At 51.0% G+C, this 21,246-nt stretch overlaps 1 protein-coding gene across 1 annotated transcript in view; it reads left to right on the forward strand.

The window, feature by feature from the left end:
* The first annotated feature begins 1,856 nt into the window (after window positions 1-1,856).
* Window positions 1,857-21,246, forward strand: part of LRRN2 (leucine rich repeat neuronal 2) — a 368,071-nt gene continuing 348,681 nt past the window's right edge. Inside the window, exon 1 of the mRNA XM_078644634.1 lies at window positions 1,857-2,750. The gene's annotated coding sequence lies outside the window, so the exon portion shown is untranslated. The remainder of the gene's footprint in view (window positions 2,751-21,246) is intronic.

Below are 21,246 nucleotides of genomic sequence, written 5' to 3' on the forward strand. Positions count from 1 at the left end.
TGGGGGGTCACGCAGGGAGGCGGGAATCACAATTACAAAAAATAATTTTGAAACCTACCTTCCCACCGGGTCCCGCATCTTCACTGCTCCTGCTCTCCTGCTCTCCTCCTCTGACAGGAACAGGAATCAGGCAGCCAGGCTCCCACCCCTAAGCCAGTCACAATTGGCTGGGAGGGCGACCAGCCAGGGGCTGATGGGGTGGCTATATTCTCGATGCCTGCATGGAGAAGGGCAGAGTGCGCATGACTGGTTTGGGCGGCCCAAGAGGGCCGACAAGCTAAAAGAGGCCTTTCCTACAACTGCCCAGCTGATCAGTGGCAACTGGACCTGAACTGTATTCTATCGGGCACCCCGTGAGACTCTGAGTGCCTTCTGTGAGCTCCATGGGGCTTTAGAACTGTACTCCTGTGGTGGATTGAGGTTTAGAGGACTAAAGTCAGAAGGAGAAATCTGTTGCACAGGACAAACCTGTTTGGTGTCTCTGACCTAGCGCCATCACGTCAAATTACGCATGGGTTGTGTTCTACTGTGACCAATAACTATCCCTGGCACTTTGTGCTTGTTGGCATTGTTCCTACTTAAAATGTAAAAATTCATAACTCCGGTTCCTCTTATTGGATTTTTGGAATTTTAGTATCATTAATTTACTATATTTTTCTAATTTTTGGTGGTATTTTTTTTGTTTTAAATTTCAACTTTATTACTATTATAGTACTACATAAATAATTTACACATTTCCTCGAAATTAAGCCTGTCTGCTGTGTGCTGTGTGCTTGACTAACTCGGCACAGGAATCTATCACAAGATGTGATATGTGGGTAGTAAAATGCAGAAAGGAGGGTTGAAGTGAGAGTTATCTGGTCTAGTGGACCAAATTATGCCATAGGCTTGACTAAATTACACAGCAAGAAAAGGCAAATTACGCGACGATGCAGCACATGCTGTGATAGTATTACTTCCTTATTTGTCATTTTTACACATATTAACACTGTCTGGGCAAAGGTTTCACGTCATTTAACCTCATTAGTACCACTTTCACAACCAAATACAGAAGTAAGCAACAGAAAAGGGACCAGTCAACCTTTTCAAAAGGCCTGCCACTGAGTGGCAACACATGTTGCTTCATTTTCAGTAACTTTTGATCAGTTTCAACTAGAGATCGTTTTTTTGTATTAAAATGTGTAAAATATGTGGCAAATACGCAAATCCACAATTATGAAGAAAACGCCACAACTGAACAATTGGATAATTCCAATAGCCCTGGTAATTACTGCCACCCACAGCAGAAAGGTGACTTAATGAAAAACTATGGAATCTGAAAACCTAGCAGCAATCATCCTACTTTCATTGCTGCCTACAGCATGTCTACAATGTTGCTTCAGTAAAAAAATAATTGTGGAAATGTTCAAATGGGGGATATGCTAATCGTGGATGGATGTATACTTTCTGACAGGAATGGATTTTTTTCAAGGCCTTAGATGGAAGGTTCCTCAATTCCAATCAATCCTATTTTAAGAGCAGTAATAGTTTTAAGACCAATGTATATGAGGCCCCAGAACTCGCCGGCCTTGCAGTGGCCGGTTTGCTTGCAAAACCCCGTCTTCTTCATAGGCCGGTCCACCTCTGGGCAGCAGCCACCAGCCCTGTGCGTCAGTCAGCTCAGCAGCATGTACATTTCAAGCAGCGCCGAGCTGCGGGGCTCGGAAGCCCAGTGCATGCATTTACAAATGAGAAGTGAGTGGGGATGAATGGCAGTACCCCAGCCCCCGCCCCTCGCTCCCTCCCTCCCCCGGCACAAGGACAAGGCAGGGAGCGCACCCACAGGCACTCGGAGACTGAGGCGCACCAACACTGGAAGGTGCTACGCGCAAGGGGAACTCGCTTCAAGCGCTAAAGGGGAACGACAGAAGGAGGGAACGGTCATCGGAGGCAGTACACGTGGGCAGGAATGGGACATCGTTGCACGCACATTAGAATATTGCTTTCAAGTTAGGTAGACCCAAGCGTTCGCCGTCCGTCGCAGCTAGACGCATCGGGATCCAGACGGTCTGCACTGGAGCAGTCGACACCTGCGCGACTTCGCCCAGAAGCCCTCGGTGGTCGCGAGGAGCCGTCCGCGCGCAGCCGCCTCCAGTCAGGTGTCCCAGAGGCTCGGGATCGGGGCTCAGTATCAGGATTCCGTGATACCTGCACAGCCACACTGGGGTCCTAGAGACCACGCGCGCACGATTGTTCTGGAAACCTGCTGTGTACACATTCATCTCGCTCATGGAAGATTGTGATGTGGAGCTTTCAGCATGCACGCGGCGCAGAACTCTTTAATGCAGAATCTTCAGCACCCGCGCACGGTCTACAGCGCGCAAGGGCGCGTACAAGCCGGGAACCCTGCAGCCTAGAACCCTCGCCACGCACAGTCCAGACCCGAGTGGACTTTTACTGAATCCTGCATCTAGAACCTTTCCCAGGCTCGTCTGCAGTCTGAGCCCGTGCGCTCTAGAGCCTTCTCCACGCGCGCACACGGCCAGCACCCGGCTGGTCAGTGGTGCTGCCGAGCCCACCACCGCTCACGGAGCCGTACATATGACCTCATCGTGGTGTGGGGCCCGGGGCGGGCTCTAGCGGCGCCGGAGGTGCCCGTGTCATCGGCTGTGGCAGAGTTGCCGCTAGCGGCGCGCGCCGAGCGCTCTGGAGCCCGAGCCGTCTCGAGCCGAGTGAGCAGCACCTGCCACGAGCCAGGTCAGCAGCGCGCGGTAAGTGAGCGCCTCCTTCCGGCCGGGCAGGGTGCGGGTGGGGGGCCTAGGAGATGAAGGGGTTGTTATTTACTCCGACGCCTTTGGTTGTTTGGACAACTGTTGCTGCAGTGCTGCCAGGCTTCTGTCCGTTATGCTTCTAATCTACCCTTCGCCTTCAAATGTGTTTTCAGTATGTTATACCGTGTGTTATGTCGTCCAGAGTTGCATTAACATGCCAAATATCAGATTATCGCTGGTAACTGGATCTCTCTCGGATGTGTCAGTCTTGTTGATCGTTTGTTTCCCTCTGTGTGTCCGCACCGCTCCATCAACCCGTCTCTCTTACGCAGTGTTTCCATCTAGATTCAGAATGGTTTCCTTTCTCTCCAAGCCTCTCCTCGTGTGTGTTTATCCACATTCTTCTTGTCTCCCGCCCTCTCCTCCCCTCGGTGTTTTAGTATTCTGTATGTCTCCCTCTGGTTCTTCCTGTGTGTATCAGTATCTGGCTAGGTCCTCTCCCGGGTCCCCCTCTCTGTGCATATGCCTATATTTTGCAGAATTCCATTCACTGCCCCTGTCAACTGGCTGATAAACTGCACGTCTCCCTCCTGTCCTCCGTCTATGTTACTACCCTACAGGTCTTACTCTTTTTTTCCCAGTGTTTCCCCTCTTTGTACATTCATCCCTCTGTTCTGCTAGCCTCCCTACGCCTCGTCTCTTGTATATGTTCATATGGTGCTAGTCTCCCTCCTGCAAGCAGCTTCTATTTTAACGGTTTTTATCATTTCTGCCCCCCCCCCATGTACATGCATCTGTATTCTGCTTGCTTCTCCACACCTCCCATGTATATCTGTATTCTGCACGTCTCCCTCCTTCGGGCTCTCCCTGTGTGTACGCACCTCTATGTGTCATTCCCCCCTATTTCTACTGTCTCACTCAGTGTTTATGTGTCCTGCGTGCATGCATTTTCTCATTCTCTCCCTCGGCGTGTGTTTTGAATGTTTCCGCCTCTCTCCTTCTGTTAATCTATGCTGCACAAGCCTCTCGTTCTTTCTTAACTCTGTGTACACCCCTCTGCCCAGCAGGTATCCATCCTTCTCTGCACCTGTGCGTGTTCAAAAAACCTGCAGGGCTCACTCCTTCCCACTGCTTCTTTTTTAACTGCATTAAGAATTTCCCTCCTCTCCTGCATATATGCTTCTGGCCATGCCCTGTGTATGCTTAGAGTTAGCACATCTCCTTTGCGGCCCTGTGTGTACACGCCTCTCCTCTTGGCCCTCCCTGTGTGCACATGCCACTCCTCCTGGCCCTCCCTGTGTACACACCTCTCCTCCTGGCCAACCGTGAGTGTACACGCCTCTCTTCCTGGCCTTCCCGTATGTACACGCCTCTCCTCCCTGTCCTCCCTGTGTGTACACGCCTCTCCTCCTGGCCCTTCCTGTGTGTACACGCCTCTCCTCCTGGCCTTCCCCATGTGTACACGGCTCTCCTCCTGGCCCTCCCCATGTCTACACGCCTCTCCTCCTTTCCTTTCACGTATGTACACGCCTCTCCTCCTGGCCCTCCCTGTGTACATGCCTCTCCTTCCAGCCCTCCCTGTGTGCACAGCTCTCCTCCTGGCCTTCCCTGTATATGAACGCCTCTCCTTCTGGCTTTGCACGTGTGTATACGCCTCTCCTCCTGGCCCTCCCTATGTACATGCCTCTCCTCCTGGCCCTCCCTTTGTGTACATGCCTGTCCTATCTCATCCTGTGCGTACAAGCCTCTCCTCCTGTCCTTTCCCCATGTGTACACTCCTGGCCCTCCCTGTGTACACGCCTCGCCTCCTGCCCCTCCCTGTGTGCACACGCCTCTCCTCTTGGCCCTACTCGTGTGTGTACACGCCTCTCCTCCTGGTCCTCCCCGTTTGTATACATGCCTCTCCTCCTGGCCCTCCCTGTGTGTACACGCTTCTCCTCCTGGCCTTCCCCGTATCTACATGACTCTCCTCCCGGTCCTCCATGTGTACACGCCTCTCCTCCCTTCTCTCCCTGTGCACGCCTCTCTTCCCTGCTCTCCCTGTGTGCACGCCTCTCCTACTGGCCCTCTCTGTGTACATGCATCTCCTCCCGGCCCTCCCTGTGTGTACATGGCTGGCCCCTAGCTCTTCCCATGTGTACACAACTCTCCTCCTGTCCTTCTCCCATGTGTACACTCCTCTCCTCCTGGCCCTTCCTCTGTCCATGCCTCTCATCTGGCCCTCCCTGTGTGTACACGCCTCTCCTCCTGACCCTCCCCATATGAACACACCTCTCCCTCTGCCCCACATGTGTGTCCACTCCTCTCCTCATGGCCCCCAGTGTACACGCCTCTACTCCCGGCCCTCCCTGTGTGTACAGTGCTCTCCTCCTGTCCCTTCCTGTGTGTACACTCCTCCCCTCTTAGCCCTCCCCGTGTGTACACTCCTCTCATCCTGGCCCTCCCCATGTGTACACGCCTGTCCTCTCGTCCCTCGGTGTGTATACACGCCTCTCCTCCTGGCCCTCCCAGTGTGCACACTCCTGTCCTTCCGGCCCTCCTCCTGGCCCTCCGTGTGTGTGCACACCTCTCCTCCTGGCCCTCCCTGTGTGTACATGCCTCTCCTCCTAGCCCTCCCCGTGTGTACACTCATCTCCTTTCGGCCCTCCCTGTGTGCATGCCTCTCCTCTTGGCCCTCCCTGTGTACACGCCTCTCCTTCCGGCCCTCCCTGTGTGCACTCCTCTCCTCCTGGCCCTCCCTGTGTGTGGAAACCTCTCCTCCTGGCCTTCCCCATGTGTACACTCCTGTCCTCCTGGCTCTCCCTGTATGTACACTCCTCTCATCCTGGCCCTGCCTGTGTGTGGACACCTCTCCTCTTGGCACTCCATGTGTGTACACACCTCTCCTACTGGCCCTCCGTGTGTGTGCACACACCCCTCCTCCTGGCTAACCGTGAGTGTACACGCCTCTCTTCCTGGCCTTCCCGTATGTACACGCCTCTCCTCCCTGTCCTCCCTGTGTGTACACGCCTCTCCTCCTGGCCCTTCCTGTGTGTACACGCCTCTCCTCCTGGCCTTCCCCATGTGTACACGGCTCTCCTCCTGGCCCTCCCCATGTCTACACGCCTCTCCTCCTTTCCTTTCACGTATGTACACGCCTCTCCTCCTGGCCCTCCCTGTGTACATGCCTCTCCTTCCAGCCCTCCCTGTGTGCACAGCTCTCCTCCTGGCCTTCCCTGTATATGAACGCCTCTCCTTCTGGCTTTGCACGTGTGTATACGCCTCTCCTCCTGGCCCTCCCTATGTACATGCCTCTCCTCCTGGCCCTCCCTTTGTGTACATGCCTGTCCTATCTCTTCCTGTGCGTACAAGCCTCTCCTCTTGTCCTTTCCCCATGTGTACACTCCTGGCCCTCCCTGTGTACACGCCTCGCCTCCTGCCCCTCCCTGTGTGCACACGCCTCTCCTCTTGGCCCTACTCGTGTGTGTACACGCCTCTCCTCCTGGCCCTCCCCGTTTGTATACATGCCTCTCCTCCTGGCCTTCCCTGTATCTACATGACTCTCCTCCCGGTCCTCCATGTGTACACGCCTCTCCTCCCTGCTCTCCCTGTGCACGCCTCTCCTCCCTGCTCTCCCTGTGTGCACGCCTCTCCTCCTGGCCCTCTCTGTGTACATGCATCTCCTCCCGGCCCTCCCTGTGTGTACATGACTGGCCCCTAGCTCTTCCCATGAGTACACAACTCTCCTCCTGTCCTTCTCCCATGTGTACACTCCTCTCCTCCTGGCCCTTCCTCTGTCCATGCCTCTCGTCCTGGCCCTCCCTGTGTGTACACGCCTCTCCTCCTGACCCTCCCCATATGAACACACCTCTCCCTCTGCCCCACATGTGTGTCCACTCCTCTCCTCATGGCCCCCAGTGTACACGCCTCTACTCCCGGCCCTCCCTGTGTGTACACTGCTCTCCTCCTGTCCCTTCCTGTGTGTACACTCCTCCCTTCTTAGCCCTCCCCGTGTGTACACTCCTCTCATCCTGGCCCTCCCCATGTGTACACGCCTATCCTCTCGGCCCTCGGTGTGTATACACGCCTCTCCTCCTGGCCCTCCCAGTGTGTACACTCCTGTCCTTCCGGCCCTCCTCCTGGCCCTCCGTGTGTGTGCACACCTCTCCTCCTGGCCCTCCCTGTGTGTACACGCCTCTCCTCCTAGCCCTCCCTGTGTGTGGACACCTCTCCTCCTGGCCTTCCCCATGTGTACACTCCTGTCCTCCTGGCTCTCCCTGTGTGTGGACACCTTTCCTCCTGGCTCTGACTGTATGTACACACCTCTCCTCTTGGCACTCCATGTGTGTACACACCTCTCCTACTGGCCCACCCTGTGTGTGCACACCTCTCCACCTGGCCCTCCCTGTGTGTACATGCCTCACCTCCTGCCCCCCCCCGTGTGTACATGCCTCCTCTCTTGGCCCTCCCTGTTTGTACACGCCTCTCCGTCTGGCCCTCCCTGTGTGCACGCCTCTCCGTCTGGCCCTCCCTGTGTACACGCCTCTCCTTCCGGCCCTCCCTGTGTGCACTCCTCTCCTCCTGGCCCTCCCTGTGTGTGCACACCTCTCCTGCTGGCCTTCCTTGTGTGTACACGGCGCTCCTCCTAGCTCTTCACAAGCGTACACACATCTCCTCCTGTCCTTCCCCATGTATACACTCCTGGCCCTCCCTGTGTACACGCCTCTTCTCCTGGCCCTCCCTGTGTGTACACGCATGTCCTACGGACCTACAGGCCTCCCTGTGTGTACACTCCTCTCCTCCTAGCCCTTCCCGTGTGTACAATCCTCTCCTCCCGGCCCTCCCCATGTGTAAACACCTATCCTCTCGGCCCTCCCTGTCTATATATGCCTCTCCTCCTGGCCCTCCCCGTGTGTACACTCCTCTTCTCAAGTCCCTCACCGTGTGTACACACCTATCCTCTCGGACCTCCCCGTGTATACACACTGCTTCTCCTGGCCCTCCCTGTGTGTACACGCCTCTCCTTCTCGCCCTCCGTGTGTGTGCACACCTCTCCTCCAAGCCCTCCCTGTGTACACGCCTCTCCTTCCTGACCTCCCTGTGTGTACACGCCTCTCCTTCTTACCGTCCCCGTGTGTACAGGGTGCTCCTCCTGGCCCTCCCCGAGTGCACACGCCTCTCCTCCTGGCCCTCCCTGTGTATATACCGCTCTTCCAGGCCCTCCCTCTGCGTACATGCCTGTCCTTGCTCTTCCCGTGCGTACACGCCTCTCCTCCTGTCCTTCCCCATGTATACACTTCCTGACCTCCCTGTGTGTACACGCCTCTCCTTCTTACCGTCCCCGTGTGTACAGGGTGCTCCTCCTGGCTCTCCCTGTGTACACGCCTCTCCTCCTGGCCCTCCCTGTGTGCAAGCCTCTCCTCCTGACCTTCCCCGTATGTACACGCCTCTCCCCCTGGCCCTCCCTGTGTACACGCCTCTCCTCCTGGCCCTCCCTGTGTACACGCCTCTCCTCCTGGCCCTCCCTGTGTGTAGACGCCTCTCCTGCCGGCCCTCCCTGTGTACACACGCCTGTCCTCCTGGCCCTCCTCGTGTGTACACACCTCTTGTACCTCCCTACTCCTGTCTCGCTGTGTGTCCTGCATGCCTTCCTTCTTCCCCCATGCTCTCTCCATGTGTGTTTTCTGCACGTCTCCCTCTTCGTGTGTTTGTCTATATTTCACACGCTCTCGCCTCCTCTCCCAGTTGTATTTAAGTTCTGAATGTCTCTCCCGCCCGCTGTGCATTTCTCCTTACTGTGGTTGTGAATGTCTCGCTCATCCTCTCTGTTTCTACTCAGTACCCCTCGCTCCAGTCTCCTCCTTCCTACCTGTATTTTCTGATCTCCGTCCGTCTCTGCTTGTCTCTAGCTTTGTCTTTTTATCTGTACTCTTCGTGTCTCCAACCTGCGCAGCTACCTGTACATGGCTCCGTCTTTACCCTAACAGAACCTCATAGGCCCCTCTCTTTCACTCCAGGTGTCTCCTCTCCATTCCCCACTCAGTACTCCTCTCTCCCTCCTTCTCGGTGGGTGTGCTCCTCTTCAGGTCTTCAGCTGCTTCTGCCCCTCTCTGTGCCCATCGGTAATCCTGTGTGTGCCCCCCCTTTGCCTCACGCTCCCAGTCGGCGCATTTCTAGAGGTGAGTGAGGGGTAGGAATGCTGGGCAGTACCAGGGTTGATATAGCGCTGCGAGGTTACACTAATGGTAAAACAGCCTAATACACGACTTTAATAACATAACTGTGCCTCCCCCTCCCTCCTCCCTGTCCAGGGCTCTGGATTGTGTTGCTTGCAAATGTTAACAAAGGTTCAGCGTGTTTTCTTTAAGGAGTGGTCCCAGGGAAGAGACCCGGCTGGTCATGGTCCAGCTTGCAGTTGGCCCAGAGGTGCTGCAGCTGCTTTTGTCAGTAGACCTCTAGTGGGTGAGATTTTTAGGCTAGACAGAACCTGGTTGGATAGAGGCAAGTCAGCATAATTTCAAGGACCATTATTTGGGGAATCAGTTGTTGCAGTCCAATTTTATTTCGCTGGTGGGTCCATCCAGACATAGGGCAGGAAGGGACAATGACCGGGAGACCTCAAAAGGCCATGGAATACTCTTGCCTAAGGTACTGTCCAGCCACAGGCGTTGGGTCTTGTGCGCTTCACCAGGAGGAGGCAGTTCAAGGGCCGAAGGTGTCTTCAAGCATCCTCACAGCCCACCAGGAGCATCTGAGGCCGCATCTGAGGCTCAGGCGCCAGAGCCGGCTGGAAAGGGGCAGTAGTGGGGCAGTGGGACAGGGATGCTGCTCCCTACGGGAAAAGGAAGTAACTTCGTCAGTGCAGGAGAGTACGATTGACAGGCAGATACGTACTCCCAGAGTCTCACTTGCACAGTGTGGCTTAGTGTCATCCCCCACCCTGCCCCGGGGTATATTATCTGCTCAGGCCCCACGCTCCCGCGTATTCACCCTAGCGCCTCATGTTTCTATGTGTTCTGCATAGCTCAGTATTGTGCATAATGCATTTCTGATCCATTCCCACGCGTCGTTCGTTCTGTGTATCCATCTCTGTGTGAAAACCCGCCGCACGCTCAGTCCCCCGTGTACCCAGGTGTACTCCGAATGTGTCCCTCCCCCATGCGGGAGTCTCTATTCAGGCGTATTCGTCTTTTCTCCCTCCTTTTCATCCTGCCCCCTCCGAATTTCTGCCTACTGTCAGAACTCGCTCATTCTCTCCCGTTTCTGTTGTCCCCGCGGTTTTCATCTTATTCCTCGAGTCGCCCTCCTTCGTGTACGTATCTGTATTCTCCACGTCCCTCGTCCTGTCGCAGAACCCCCACCCTGCGACCCCTCGTGCATCGATTCCTTCCACGTGCCCCTCGTCACAATCTTCTCCCACTGTCCGGGGGGCGTGACGCGAAATGATGGCCGCTCCGTGCACAATGTAAACAGGGGCACCCGAGTCTCAACCATCTCGGGAAACGGCCACTACAACGAGGCCGTTTCAACGAAAACCGTAACCACGCATGCTTTACAACGCATGCGTGGTTACGACGACAGACTTTACCTCGCATACTTTTACTACGAGGTACGTAGTAAAGGCATGTGTGGTAAAGGGTACATATAAAAAGGGGGGTTGGGAGGGGGTTCCCCCCCCCAAAAAAAACACTAACCTTTAGACGAGATGTAAGGCAATCGGCATCGCAGAGGAAGGAAACGGCCGTTTTTTAGGTCTCGCCTGTCGATGCGCATGCGCATCGAGCAAGCGAGACTATAGGGGCTCATCCAGACTTTATCTAACTTGCAAGGAATCGTGGCGATTCCTTGCAGTGCCCGTGACTTTTAAGCTCAATGCGCATGTGCATTGAGCTTAAAAGCGCGTGCACATGCCCCCAGCCGCCTGCCTTGCCTACTCTCTCTCACAGCCTCCCCCAGCTCCGCCCCCTCACTACTTGATTGCACGGCCGCTAGGCCGTGCCTCCCCTACTCTCCTCCCCCCTCCTCCTCTCCTCCCCTGCCTGCCTGCCGCTAGGCCGTGCCTCCCCTACTCTCCTCCCCCCTCCTCCTCCTACTGCCGTGTCGCACCTCTCCCCTCTCCGCCCCCTCCCCTGCCAGCCGTGTTACGGTGAAAGGCTTGTTTTTTTACTTAGCAAAGAGAAAGAATTCATGCACTGGGATTTTTGGGGGCGCACTTGTACAACTACCTGAAAAGCGAGCAGTGAAAACACGTTAACTCCGCGTGCTTTTGGAGCAGTATGAAAACTTAACTCGAAATACATTCTAAATGCCAGCAGTAGCCTTGCAACCCTAACCCCTCCCGCAAACATAGAGCTAGCAAGGAATCTACAATGGCAGAGTAAAAAGGGCCCAACCCGACCCGACTCAGCCGCTAGAAATAATAAAGAGCGAACATGAGATACATTGTGGAGCTGTAATACTGCAAGGACGTGAATGACCGCACGTAAACCCGGCGGCCATTTTGAATCTACAGCTACGTCAATTTCCTAGGGAAGCCGCCCGCAAGCCCCTCCCCTGCCCCAGTCACAAGCCCTGCACGCCTACTCCTCGTGTATCGGTTGCTGTTGTCGGCGATCTTCATGAGCCTTTCAGCCAATCGCACAGCAGTTCACGCCTGCTTCTCGTGAGCCAGAAGGGCCTTTTTGGCTTCCCATTGGCTGCGATACTCACACCGTCTCCCAGTGCACGGACCTAGTCGTCTCTCATTGGTTGTCTTCACTCTCACTGCTGTAGCATTTACGAATCACGCATGCCCCTCGTGCACAGTTTACCAGCTCCCCGACTTCACCATGTATTGTAAACAGCAAAACTTGGCACAGACTGTACATCCTTTGACTCCAAAAAATATTAATACGCAACCCAGCCTGTTAAAACTGGTTTGTTGAAATAAATGTGTTGATGATACTTAAGAGGCAACTCTGTTTTCGACCCATTTCTTAAGGTATTTTCCAGGACATACATAAACTACTCACCCAAATAAAATGTCAAGCTGTGTTTACATGGGAAGCTTTTTATTTTGCTCTAGGCTAACTTCAAAGTGTCAGCGTTTATAGGAAAGAGGAATGCAGTATACTTGCTCCAAAGAGCCTGCTTGTGCCTTTAAAAAAAAAAAAAATACCTCACTCACCCTCAACCCCTCACCCTCACTCACCCTCACTCACCCTCACCCACCCTCAACCCCTCACCCTCAACCCCTCACCCTCACCCTCACTCACCCTCACTCACTCACCCTCACTCACCCTCACTCACTCACCCTCACTCACCCTCACTCACCCTCACTCACCCTCACTCACCCTCACTCACCCTCACCCACTCTCACCCTCACTCACACTCACCCTCACTCACACTCACCCTCACTCACCCTCACTCACCCTCACTCACCCTCACTCACCCTCAACCCCTCACCCTCACACAGTGCAATAGGTCTCGGAGCATTTGAGTTAGAGCTTTTAGAAATGTTTATGGCTTTTTTTTTTTAATTCTTTAGCATTGGCTACAGGAAACAAAAATGCTTAACATTTACAAAAAAAACCATAAACAATTCTAAAAGCACTAACTCTAATGCTGCGAGACCTATTGCATTTCCAATGCTTGTTTTGTATGACGTCACCACGCAAAAATACGTGGAGAAAGATAGGCGTGTAAATAGTATTCCGTAGTAACGCATGCGTGGTAAAGGCATGCGTTACAACGGAGTTCGTTGAAAAAACATACAACCCTTGTGTTACGCCCCTGTCGACATTTCTCTTCCACCCGTGGGTGGGTCTGAAAGTGTTATTTATATGGAAGATGCGGGTACTCTATTGTTATCGCCTATTATGTTATTAGTCAGGGCCATTAGAGGTGTTCAATTGTGTGGCTGTGGAATTTTTTGCATAATTATGGATTTACCGCATTTGACACATAGTCCATCGTCTGCCGCATAATCTGCAGGTTTCAGGAAAAAAAGTCTCTATCAGAAACGTCTCAAAAGTTACTAAAAACAAAGCAGCAAGTGTCGGCGGCAGTGGAAGGGCCCTCACAAGGTTGTCTGGTGACCTTTCAGTTGATAATGTGTGTATTTGGCTGTCAAAGTTGTACTTGAGGTTAAATCTTTGCCTAGATTGTGTGTGTAAAAATGTCAAAATAGTGAGGTAATACTAACACAAATGCACCGCATTACGCTGCATAATTCGCATTTTCTTGCTGCATAACTTCGTCAACCATGCTGCTTTTGTCCTCCCCTACTGCATAATTCCAGAACCCTTCTTACAGAGTGTACATGTGGTGTGCTGGCATTATGAAGTGATGCTAAAAGAAAAGTCATAATGCGTTTAGCAATGGAAATGAATCCATGCTGATTAAATCTACTCTTGGGCAAAGAGGAAAATCAAGAGGGCTTTTTCCTAAAAGGCAAAAAATCGTCCTTTTTAGGTTTTTTGAAGCACGTTCCACATGGTATGGGACCAGTGTAACAGAATGGAGTGAGCTAGTGTGTGACCTGTATATTCAGTGTAACCGAGTGGTGATCTGTGCAGCTTGTATATAACCTGTATACCCTATGTAACCAAATTGAAATATGTTGATCCTGTATCTGACCTTTCATATTCACTGTGTTTTTTTTTCTTTGGTTCCCCCACTGCCCATGGGGCAAAAAAACCACCACACGCTGACCCATTTGGCAGCACCAGACTGCCCGCCAGACGAGTCCACCACTGGACCTGTTGGTCCAGTATCTGGTCTGTATATTGGGTATCACTGGGCCTGTATATGACCTGCTTTTTCAGCAAGAGTGAGTTACAGATGGGACTGTTACTGACCAGCTTAAATTGAAGAAAATCAGGTGAATGACCATAGTTCGAGCGATGGCCTAACAGGGGACATAAAGGATGCTCTGGCTTGTAAGGGAAGCCAGCGGACATGACAAGACCTGCAACCCGAGGCCCCCCTCCACCTCGCCCCCCTGATATCTCTTCAAAGATGCCTTACCCCGCCCAGACTCTGCTAGGTTGCATTAGTTTTTCAGGTACAGACCCCCCATCTCCCCAACACATACTCATTATTAAAGACCCCAAGTGCCACCCCTACCACATCTTCTTGGACTCTCATAACCTCGTTATTATAAAAGTGGTTGTGCACGACCCCACCCAATGATGACAGACATATACCCCAAGGTCAATAAGGTCTGACCAAGGTATCATGAGCATCAATAGCCTGATAACTGTCCTGCAACATTCGTAAAGTTGTTATACCCATCCTCAAAGTCTAAATTCTAGATCTGGTCAGCTGCTCGTTAAGAATTGACATTTCCCCAACATCTGGAAAACTGCCATAATGAACCTGACCCTAAGGATTTCAAATACTCCTGGCTAATAACCCTCTTGACGTGTTTGAGTAAGATATTGGAAAAACTAGTCTACCAATATCTTCGACAAATTGTGAAAGAAAGCAATCTATTGGAACCCTTTCGAGCAGGCTTCAGGCCAGGACTAAGGGGCCTATTACAATTGCGGATTTCCCGCATCCTCCGGGCCGGCGGAAGCCACTGCCGGCCCGGAGGATGCGGGAAAACCGCCGCGGAGGCGTGAAAGACCCACCGCCAAATTAGAATGGCTGTTGGGTCTTGCTATCTGTCCTCTGCTTTTCCGCCGCGGTCGCCTTCCGACCGCGGCGTAAAAGCATTAACATGGCTGGCGGTGTCTATCAGACACCGCCAGCCATATTAGGATGGAGTAGAAAGTATGCTTTTCCACTGCGGCTTTTCTGCCATGGAAAAGCATACGACCTTCACTTCGGGGGCCGTTGCGGGCCCCCGGGGTGAAGGGGGGGGTGGGGGGGATGCACATGCGGGGTACCTATGGTACCCCCCTGCATTTGCGTGAACAAAGCGGCAGGCACCGTGCGGTGCTCAGGGCTACTCCTCTTCTTGGATGTTTGAAAGCTAGGGGGCCAACCCTTATTTATAATGTTAAAGGATGGGCCCCTCAAAGGCCCGGGCCCCCATCTAGACCATAATACACCCTCCATTTGCCACACACCCTGCAAAATTTCCTCGGGCACCCCCTCACCTTATAGGTGACCCTCTCTGCCGCCATGTACATATCCATCCCTGTTTTCCACTCACGGAGCAGTTATGGCCCCCCAAGTTTGTGCTACGTCTCTTATGCCACCACCAGGGCTAACATAGTAAAAATGAGGTGCAGTCATCCCCGATCTACGTCTCCGGATATACCCAACAGTGTAAATTTAGGGTCCAAGAGGATAGTTCTTTCTAGAACCTTGCACAATTCCCCCACTACCTTCTTCCAGTAGGCCTGTATCTCTGTGCAGTCCCAGATGGTATGGTAGAAATCTCCCTGTTCAAAGCCCAATCTCTGACAACTAGGGTCTCTGGCTCAGCCCATTCGGTGAAGTCTGGCCTTGTCATAATAGACTCTATGAAGTATTTTGTATTGGATGAGGCGGAGACGGGATTTAATAGCCACATCCCTGTGATGCATCCGTGCTGCTTCCTAATCTATATTCTCAAGTGCGCCTAAGTTCTGTTCCCAGGTCTCCCTCAGCCTGCCCAACCGGTCTGGTGCATTATTATTTAGGGTTCGACATGTAAGTGATATCGCCTTGGCAAGCATGTGGTCCTGTAGCAGGTGCCCGTCCAGTGGTGCACAGTCCGGTAGTGAGGAAGAGAGTAGGGCCTCTGCCTGCCAAGCATGTCAGAGTTGCGCGTACTTGAAAAACTGGGAGGTATGCCGTTCAAAATCTGTCTGCAGAGAGCGGAAGCTTTTGAGTTTACCCTTGGCTACATTGTCGCCTATGGTAGAGATGCCTATGGCGTCCCATCCCTTGAAGCCCCTCAGTTTTTGGATCTCTTTTAGCCAGGGGCAGTGCCAAAGAGGTGTCTGCTTAGTAGGTTTACGATCCTATCCCATTGCCTTTCTTGCTCTCTTCCACGGTTCTAGGTGTAATTCAATACTGTTAGGCAACATAGGGCTTCAATAGCCAGGAAAGGTGCAATACAATTCTTAGTTGTTTCAAATTAGGGTCTTTAAAATATTTCTTGCACAAGGCACATACAATCCTTCCGATGGCACTGATGTCCTCCTCAGGGTATGCGCGGAGTTGTTTTCTCAACACCCCAGTAAACCATGTTTGGGACAGGATGCAGGACATTTGGAAATATTGCTCGGATAGAAACAAGAAGACAGGAAGGTGCAAGGTCTTGAAAGACTGTGGAAAGCCAAGCTCAGCACATCTCACCTATTACTAATCTTGGCATTTGTGGCAGGGGCAGCTCCTCTGCTATGGCAGAGAAGCGTTGCCTCACTACTTTTAAGCAGTGCACTGCAAAGGAAACATAAAATGATAATAACGTTGAGTTAACATTTCATGTTTCCAGTTGCTTTGTGGGCGGGTGGACGGGGCTGCTCTGCTCTTGGAGCAAGGTAGGGGAAGAGTGGTTTGCCCTCTCCTAAGTTTGCAATGACTGTATGGTCGGCCATCTTGGGCCGACCAAACCAGTCATGTGCACTTTCCTCACAGTCTGCGTGGAGAACAAGCCCAGGCCCCCATTCCCTGGTTGAGCAGCAAACCAGGATGCTCAAAACCAATCACAACACTGTTTGGTCCGAGGAGCCTCGGTGCTAATCAAATACAACGGTACATTGCAGCATTGTGATTGGTCATGGGAGCCTTTTCAGTGCTGGCTGTGCCTCAGAGAGCAGGAGCTGAGATGCGGGACTGGCGCAGCGAGGTAAGTCTTTCTTTTTTACCGTTCTCCCCCGCCAGAAGCACTGGATGTACAGTCTGACACACACTTCTACAATGGCTAGCTAGTAGGGCCTCTGAGGATCCGAGCTTGCAGGAGGGCAGAGGTCTGAAGGCAAGTCACTCGGGCAGAGCAAAATGAAGAAGGGATGCAGTGGCATTGTAGGCCACTCACAGCTTAGGGATGTTGATTCCACCCCCTGGTTGTGGAGGTGATGAGCGGTGAATGTACCCAAGGCTCATATCTCGGCAAAGGGCTCTTTGCCCATCTAGAGGCACTCAAACTGGATAACCAAGTTACTTGCACACTCCTCTCCAACGGGTGTAGGCCAGCAGCCAGGGCCAGACTGGGAACTTAAAACAGCCCTGGCAAGAATTCTAACATCAGCCCCTGTTTGCAGATGTGCTATTGTGCACTAGAACCAGAGCAACCTTTTAAAGTTGCCACTGAAATCGCTTAACGTGCAGCACCGAAACCGGTCTCCAAGGGTCACAACTGGCCTCCTGGGGCTCCAGCCTCCCATGCCAGCAGAAGAGGGTCACTCCAGGAGGTGGTAGCAGATATGGACCTGGCGACACCATGACAGCAGTCACACACAAACTCATAGTACAGTCCGAGCAGCAAATATTACCAAGAACAGAAATACCAAGAACAGGACAGGGGTTCTCTAGCAGGCAGGGGTTCTTACAGCAGGCATTGAAAGCCTTTTTAGCTTTATTGGACATCACAGGAATTCATTGAATTATTGAATTTATTGAAAAATATAGAAAAAAAAATGCCTATTCGCTTAAAAAAGAGCAGTCCTGTCTGACTTGTTTTAGGAAACAATTGAAATCGTGGCTCTTTGCACTTCAGTATTAGTTTTAGGATCCACTTTAATTTCTGGTTCTATTTTCCCTTTATTTTCTTCCTTTGGCGCGAACCTTGCAGATGCTAGCGCCAAGACGCCCTTGGGCATTCATGAGCTCTATAAATAATATCAATGATTGTTATAGGCATAAAGAAAAAGGTACTATTGGCTTACCATTGCCTTTGAACTACTGTAATAATAATAACAATAATAATAATACTGACGTTTATATAGCGCAAACAGCTACCTCACAAGGAGGTGTCCGGGCGCTTTGTAAGCAGCAAGATAAACTGAGTAGTAAAATACAGCATAAAAACAGATTACTGATTGCAAAGCCATGTCTTTAGTTGTTTCCTAAAGCAGGGCTCTGAGTTTGCATTACAAATGAAGAGTGGGAGGGCGTTCCACAATTTAGCAGTTCTTGCCGAAAAAGCTCTACCCCCAAGACGAGACTTTGTGAATCGGGGGACAGAGAGCAAATTCAGAGTATTCGAGCGCAGTGACCGTGCCTGCCTATATCGGGGGAATCTTAATTTAAGGTAGTTAGTGCACTTACCCTGCAGTGCCCGATAGGCCAAGTTCAAGGCCTTGAATTCAATCCTGCTTGTCACTGGTAACCAGTGCAGATTGCGCATATGTCGAGAGACATGATGTCTGAACGGAATATGTTTGATCAGCCTCGCAGCCGCATTCTGCACAATCTGTAGTCGCTGGATCGCATACTTAGGCAGACAAAGATAAAGGCCATTAGCGTAGTCCTGCCTAGATGTTACGGTGGTATGGACTACTAATTTACAGCAATCTTCTGGCAGTAGGTCCAGCAAATTTTGAAGATTTCTTAGTTTATTCAGGCACCCCGCCGATACCTGTTGGATATGAGCAGAAAAGGAGAGGTTGTCATCCCATCTCACCCCCAGATTTTTGGCGCTAGTGTTGGGGAGAGGCGGGGGCCCCATTTCGGTAGGCCACCAGAGATCCGCGAGGGCACAGGACCCTTTCCAAAGAAGATCACCTCCGTTTCCCCTGAATTTAGTTTTAATTTTTTCGTGTTCATCCAAATAGCAATGTCACGGAGACAACCCTTAAAATTGCCAAAGACTGTCTGTTCTTGGTATGAGAAGACCAGCTGTGTGTCATCGGCGTATGAAATCGCTTTGACACCCCAGTTATTATTGTAACTTTAAGAAATAGTTTAAACACAAACGGACGATACTATGGTGGGTGGAAGTAACATGTGAATGGAGTAATAATGAAGAGAGCGGACTCTGAGTCTCTCTGCATAAGTAACTCCGGATTGTAGAATGTGGTGTTACCGATCATGTCCCGGTACCAGATGGTAAAGAAAAATCCTACACATTAATAATTCCGCTAAATCAAGGATAATCAGGTAGGCCATGCAAGGTTTATGGTACAACAAGTTAGGCGGGTTGATGTACAGGTCGCAGTTGATCTATTCTTGTGTTACTGATAAATTGGCTTTTCAGATGACAACAGGTCTAGTACTAATACTCAATCATCCAAACTCAGCGGAACTCATGTTTGCAACCTCGAAGGATGAAAGGCTGGACTGGTGCTGTCGTAAATGCGACCTTGACCCTGGGGAAACAGGCACATCGCTGCACCAGACGCACAACCACAGACTGTCTTTCCGAATGGGCTCCCTATTTCTTCCTTTGCCCGAGCCCATAGTTGCGGGGGTTAGGGGGTGTGGAGGAAGAGAGAGAGAGCGCGTGTCCGTGTGTGTATGTGGTGGGAGAGGGTTAAGGTTTTTTTTCCTTACTCTGTTCTGAATCAGACCCCATGCTGAGCTGCATGGCTTCCATTTTCGAGGTTCAAGGGCCAATAAAGCAGGTCGGTGATAGGACAGGTCATGCGGAAGTACCGAAGATTGCACAGGACGGAACCATGCGGCGCCCGATTAGAGGGGGGAGGGTAGGGGGGGACGGTGGGGGGGCGGGGGTTTGCATCCGAAGAGAGCAGCAATGGACCAGAAAAGGCTGCCAGAGACGAACGCTGGTTGAAGGGTAGAAATGAAAAGCTGAAAAGCATGACGTTCTAAGATCAAAATCTGTCTAATTATTAGTGCGATTGGGGGCAAATGGCCCCGCGTGACCACAGCTGTGCCCACCCTCGATTTCGTTACACATTTTTAAAGAAGAAAATAATTATCACTTATCTCGCAATTAGTACATGATACAGCAGCTGTGCAGGTCAAGCCAATATCGCTGCTGCCAGTGAAGGGCCAGTGTGCCTCTCCGCAGCTCTGAAATGAGGGCGATGCAACAGTGCAAAGAAAAAACCCACAATGTCATCTGATTTTTGTCAGCTGAATTCTTCCAGTCCAGCAAGTACCAGCATCATTGAACAAAAGCATTGCATGGAATAGTAGAAATGCTAAATAGCTTCGGGACCACGTTTCCTTTTTATTTAATTTGTTCCTAACACTCCTTCAAACTATAAATGTCTTTCATGAAAATATATTGGTTTAGTCCGATACAACTGGTTAGAACAAAAATCCCTGCCCAATTTCGTTGCAGATCATCATTCAAAATTGAAGCTGAAAGGCCTGGCACTATGTTTCTGAGCATCAGGGCAGAGGTGGGGGCGCGCGAAATTTGCTTTCACATAATTATGGGAAAATTCGACAACATGGCTCAAAATTGTGCATATTTATGCAAATTCATAACTGTCATTTTTGCGCAAAAATGTGAGCCAAATGCCTATTTTTGGCACACGGATGCATTCAACAAACCACAAACAACAGCGGTACGCTTTCAGTTGTTGGCATGAGTTTGCAATACATTTTTAATGGAAATGCAGCATAATTATGCACAGTAGCATAATTTCAGGAACTTTAGGTAACAAGCATAACTCAAAATCCCTGAAATTATGCTAATTACAGTGACATAGCTCAAATGTTACCCAGCCTAGTCAGAGGCTGAGTTGTCACATTCATCTTAGAGATAAAATGGGGCATTTATTAATTTTTGGGAGTTCTGTAATGGTTTGTGGCTGATATTGAAGTAACATATTTGTGTACAATACCCTATACTTTTTTTTAATGTCCCTGGTTTTGTTTTTAGGATCAGACTGTGTGAACACATTTTTCAGCTTTCATTTCACTCGTCTATTTGATATATAAAAAATGTTAATTTTAAAGAGAAACAAAGGCCAACTTTTGCAGATTTCCCCATTTTTTTTGACTGGGTTTGACATATTAATTTAGGCTATGGTTCTAAAACACCAGCCTGGTGGCACCCTAGCCTGATGGTACTGTTCTGGACTAAAGCAGTCGGTAAAACCAGAACTTTTTTGAAAGTATATTAGGTTAAACAATCCTGGCACTGAGTTGCATAGCAGACCACACAATGTCATTTCAGTAGTCACAAGCTCAATGCATTTGCGCCCTTGCGCGCCATCAGGAGCCTTTTGCTCTTTCTATTAACTGAAAGAACGTTTCAATCATATCCTCATCCCATCTGCTAGAAAAGGAGGATGGGGAACAAACATGACATCAAAATAATTACTTAAAAAGTCATGGGCTGGAATTATTACATAGACACAAGAACACAAATTGTGTTACTACTTAATAGTTTTCCTCTATCAACTAAGGGCGAAGTATTAAGAAGACATTTCTTTAAAGTATTGAGGTCTGTTACATCCTGAACTAGATGACTGGGGTTTTGTTTCTAGGGCCTCCAAATGTCACATAATATGTCTACTGGGTATATTAATATTTTTCAAGCTATAGAATGCAATTACATTAGGGCAGCCGCGGCCCGTGGAGGGAGTTGCGGTGGGCCAGGCAGGCGGGGCGGGGGAGGGGCAGTCTGGGGGGTGATAAACACCGGAATATGGATGAATACAGGTAAGTAAACAATTAA

This window comes from Lissotriton helveticus, chromosome 5_1 (assembly GCF_964261635.1).
Source record: "Lissotriton helveticus chromosome 5_1, aLisHel1.1, whole genome shotgun sequence".
Lineage (NCBI taxonomy): Eukaryota > Metazoa > Chordata > Amphibia > Caudata > Salamandridae > Lissotriton > Lissotriton helveticus.